The sequence below is a fragment of the Haliotis rubra genome, unplaced genomic scaffold (assembly GCF_003918875.1).
Source record: "Haliotis rubra isolate DU_JTF1 unplaced genomic scaffold, ASM391887v1 Scf63, whole genome shotgun sequence".
Lineage (NCBI taxonomy): Eukaryota > Metazoa > Mollusca > Gastropoda > Lepetellida > Haliotidae > Haliotis > Haliotis rubra.
In genome coordinates, this window is record NW_025767335.1 from 1,015,033 (window position 1) to 1,020,590 (window position 5,558).

Genomic DNA, 5,558 nt, shown 5'->3' on the forward strand with positions numbered 1-5,558 from the left:
TTTTCATAACAATTCATAGTACATGTATTACAGTATGCAGTTTTGTCATTGAAAAACGAAGGAAAACATCTGTTGTGAATGAAAGTATGTGTAGAAGTTAATTTAAACCATAAAGATAATCACAAAAACTTTGTATATGTTCTTTACCCAATATACCGGAACTCAGAAAAAATGTGGTAATACGTATCGTTTGAAAAGCGTATTCCGATATACCGGTAATACCGTGCAGTCCTACTACTTTTTAATAACGGAGGCTGTCGACACATGATCCCGTTAGTCGCCTCTTACTATAAGCATGGGTTGCTGAAGTTATTTATTTTTCTAGATTTCTAGATCTGTAATAATATATTCGCAATCCGGAATTACGGATCTCACAAATATTTGTTGAAAGATCTGAGACTCAAAAAGACATCGATGTATCACCTGTTCAGTTATTTTAGGACTATTCCATGTTATTCCTGTGCAGCACAATGTATACCTGTGAGTTTATTATTGTTATGCTGTCGAAAGAGGTGTGGGTTAAGGATGGTTTTGCTATTTCTGCACACTCTCTGCGTTGGTACGAAAACAGCGTCAGTTACGTAGGTGTTAAGTATATTTACACAACATATTATTAGTAAACAGAAAGGAAATCAACTGGATAAGACCCGCGAAGATCCGGGTTAGAATTGGTCTTCAGTCACCCATCCTTGTCGTAAGAGGCGACTAACGGGATCGGGTGGTCAGGCTCGCTGACTTGGTTGACACATGTCATGCGTAGGCGGAAGGTGGGGTGGGATCCGCCCCTGTCATGGTATCCCAACTGCGTAGATCGATACTCATGATGTTGATCACTGGAATGTCTGGTCCAGGCTCGATTACTTACAGACCTCCACCATATAGATGAGTGCGTCTTTAAACAACCAAATCAAACTGGATAAGAATTGCGTCCGTAGTAGACGTGTCAGATAAAACACGATCGTGGTTTTGAATCTAACATCTGCCCAGGTTAAGACAAGGCAAGACAAAAATGTTTATTACCCTTCACGGGAATTCGCTGTACATTCACACAGACCTCATGTATAAGAGTTAAATATCAACAAATAGATAAATAACCAATACCTTGTTAAAAGAAACATTCTACCTATAATTATAAATTTATAAAAACTTGATGGAATAAAGTTTTAAGGCCCTATTTGATTTTAGTTTTGGAAGCTGATAACGTTGGCCAGATGGTAAACGTTTATACTCAGAGTGTAAAATGTGGGAGGGATCACTTAAAATTTTGAGTGCTTGGCATAATTCACGCTTTTCATATATAAAAGATAAACAGTCAAATTCTATATTGGCAACTATGCTAATAACTTTTACAATTTTATTGAGCTTGTTTCGGTTTTGAACCGAGAGTCCCCCATACCAGCACTGGATGGAAAATGTTATATACTACTGATCAAAAGCTTAGACAACCCGTGAAGGTCGGGTTAGAATATTGATCTTCAGTAACCCATGCTTGTCGTAAAAGGCGACTAACGGGATCGGGTGGTCTGGCTCGCCGACTTGGTTGACACATGTCATCGGTTCCCGATTGCGCAGATCGATGCTCATGCTGTTGATCACTGGATTGTCTGGTCCAGACTCGATTATTTACAGCCCGCCGCCATATACACTCAGGGGCAAAAGAAACGATACCAAGCTTTTTAAAATGATAATTTGTGTTTGGACTTTGATTATTTTGAGTATTTATGGCTAGAAACATTCAACAGATCGCAGCAAAGCTGACTCAATGAAACAGTGATGCACCTGCAAAGCAAGAACCCAGAAAAGTGAACTTATTCACGATAGTTTCGTGCACGTGCACACATGACACACGTGACAAATATTCGGTAACAGTGCAGGTGAAAATGTTTATGGACATCCACATTTTACGATTACATTTGCGACCATGCCGAGATTATCGCAAGAAGAGAGAGAAAGGGTAATTGGCATGATCCAACTTGGCGCTACCCACAATCACGTCGCCAGGATCTTCGGTTGTAGCCGATTGACAATAACCATGCTGATGACCCGTTACAGACAGACAGGCAGGACACAGGACAGGCCGAGGAGTGGCAGACCTCGGGCCACGACCCCAGCTGACGACCGTTACTTGCGTACCCTGCATTTGCGCAACCGATTCCTCACTGTGACATCATCAGCATCGACTGCGCTGGGTCATCGTATCAGCCGAAGAACGGTGTCCAGGAGACTTCGTCAGCATGGTATCCGAGTCTACAGACCCTACCGTGGTTTAGCACTGAGGCGCCTACATCGACGTCGAGGTGTGAGATGGGCACGTATCGTTCAAGGTTGGCAGCGCAAACAATGGGACAGACTCTTGTTTACTGATGAGAGCAGATACCTCATGAACAGACCTGACGGCAGGACACGAATGCATCGACGCAGAGGAGAGCGGACGGCACGTTGCTGCGTGCAAGAGGTTGAGCCGTTTGGCGGTGATGGCGTTATGGTGTGGGGAGGGATATGTGGTGACAGAAAGACAGATCTGGCTGTTGTCGATGGGAATTTGAATGGGCAGCGTTATATCGACCAAGTCCTTCGGCCAGTTGTTCTACCCTTCCTACAATAGAATCCAGGAACCGTATTTCAACAGGACAACACCCCATGTCACACTGCTCAACGTGTTCAAGGCTTTCTCAACGCCAACAACGTTGTTGTCCTGCCATGGCCATCACGCTCTCCGGATCTTTCACCCATTGAGCATTTGTGGGACCATCTTGGGAGACAGATTCGTGCCAGACAGGTCGCCCCAGTGAACAGACAAACCCTTATCCAAGCTTTGAGGGAGGAGTGGAACAGGATACCTCCTCACGTGATCAGACGTCTGACCTCATCTGTTTGACGTCGTGTTAGAGCCTGCATCGATGCCGGGTAAGTCACCGACTCGCAGGAGTGTCTCTGTGTCACAGACATTGACGTATCTCATCTTACTGGAGTGATCGAATACAGGACATGTGAAGATTATGTGTCTTTTAGCAATTATCTCAAACAATTATTGGCCTCGATTAATGAATTTGATTTTCCATGCTCCTCACCTATTTGTCTTCTAATTACAACATTGATTTTCTGTTTATCTTTTGTCATCGTGTCAGCCTCAATAATATGGTATCGTTTCTTTTGCCCCAGAGTGTAGCTGGAATATTGCTGAGTGCGGCGTAAAACTAAACTCACTCACTCACTCAAAAGTTTAGACTCACTAGTGTAAATATAGCCACTTACTTTAGGCAACTGTTCTAAACTAAATTTTGCAAAACAGTCCATACTGTTTAAGGGTACTGTTTACACATGAACTGATGTATTGTAAAACAAATCAGTAACGTTGATAAGATTATTGTCATGAGTTCAGTAAATGATAAAAATCAAAGTTAGTGGAGAAATCAATCTTCGACGTAACCACACACACCCGCACACCCGCACGTTGGGGTGGGGGGGACTGGGGTCTGTTCGTGGTGGTTTGACAACCATTATTGGCATGAGTATACATTCGTTGGCAGGGTAATTTAATTTTGTCGTTTCTGAAAAATCGAAATACTAAAGAAATCGCGAAACACCAAAAACGCAAAATTCGTAATTGTTAATAAAAGCAAAGTAGTAAATTACTTTTCCACTTTTCTACATTGGTCTTCAACGTATCTTAATGTAAACTGACCATAACATAAACTGTCATGTTATAATTGGACATCTGGAATACGACTGAGCTTGTTCATACATGACACCAGGGAAACACCCACTCCACAAATAGCTCTTACTGCCATGACTATAGCAAACCAATGGTTAATGTGAGTGAGTGAGTTTAGTTTTACGCCGCTTTTAGCCATATTCCACCAATATCACGGCGGGCCACACCAGAAATGGGCTTCGCACATTCATCGGGAATCGAACCCGGGCCTTCGGCGTGACGAGCGAAAGTTTTAACTACTAGGCTACCCCACCGCTCCCCAATGTTAAAGTATAGGAGGTACGATCGTCTTAGCGTTAAATTCGCTTTGTGGAACCGGGTCCAGCTCAGCGGTCAATATGCAGCCCTAATCCTGCAGCACTTGCTCGCAAAGCCTTCACGCCATATTACATTTGATTTTAACATTTGTATGCAAAGTCAGAATACTTCGGAATGTAGCATAATCAAAATAAAATAATTCCAGTTTTAAATATATTTTTCCCCAGTTTGGTTGACAAGAGCACTTTGTTTTGAATTGTAGTTGGCTCCATTCCCGTTCCCGTCACCTAGTGTTAGTGAGTGAGTATGATTTTTTACGCCGCTTTTAGCAATATTCCAGCAATATCACGGATGGGGTCACCATATATGGGCTTCACACATTGTGCCCATATGGGGAATCGAACCCGGGTCTTCAGCGTGTCGAGCGGGCGCTTTAACCATCAGGCTACCCCTTCATGTCACCTAGGCTTACGACATAGGCTAATATCAATTTCTGGAACAAGACCCTACTTTTATTATGAAATAATTGCATTAGTTCAAGGCTTTGTAACGGAATGTTGATAGTTGCGTAAACAGTTACAGTGGCCACTCTTCAGTCAAGACATTTACCTTGGATATTGGAGCCCACCTGTGACCGGGTGTAAAAACCTTGGAGTCAACTTTGTGTGCAGACTCTTTCAGTGTTGTCACAACCCCCAGTGTACAGTACACAACCCTGTGCACTTAAAAGATCCCACGAATCCGTTGGTATTTGACCAGTTGGTGGCCACAGGAATACGTGCAAACACCTAGTTGCGGGTACAGCAACGTGCAGTGGACATGGACAAAGTACCGTGACTATGTGTCCCAGTCCACCCAGCTGTGAATGGGTACCTCGTTAGGACGAGAAAGCCACAAGAACTCGGTGCGCCTAGTGGCTGAAAGAGTTGTATACTCCCCAGGGAGTTGAGATTGATAATGCGATGTGCCGTTCAGATTGACATCCAATGATCGAGGGAAAAAATACCAGCGCCTTGAGCATGCACTAGTGCGTGGATATGTGCGCTATATATATATCCTATAATAATAACAATATTGTTATTTAGTGACATAGACGTTACGGTTGAGCGGTCTAAATTCAAGACAACATTTACTTAAGACATTCTTTAGTCCACCTGAAATATGACACTCCTCTGTATTGACAACATGCTGTTACAGCGGAGACGTTAGTTTCCTATGAATAGAAAGGCTTTTTTTGTTTTATCTGTTATCTAACACTTGCTGTGTGAACGCTCGGATATAAAGTTGGGTTCTTTCAAATCTAGCGTTATAGGTACACAAAAGAGTATAAACGTATCTCTCTTTCTTTAAATGCAAACGTTATCATCACCGTGGAGCATCGTTTATGAAAACATATTCAGCTGACAGGAGGAAAACTTACCCCCCCCCAAATCTGTTACGACAGACGCCTTTACAAAATACAAAGGGAATATAAAAGTGGTAGATAGGAATATAGCACTATCAGTGCCTTCACAACCTTTTGGAACCTGAAAATTCCACTCATGGAAGTAGAAGGTGACTCATAAAAAGAAGAATTATCATAATT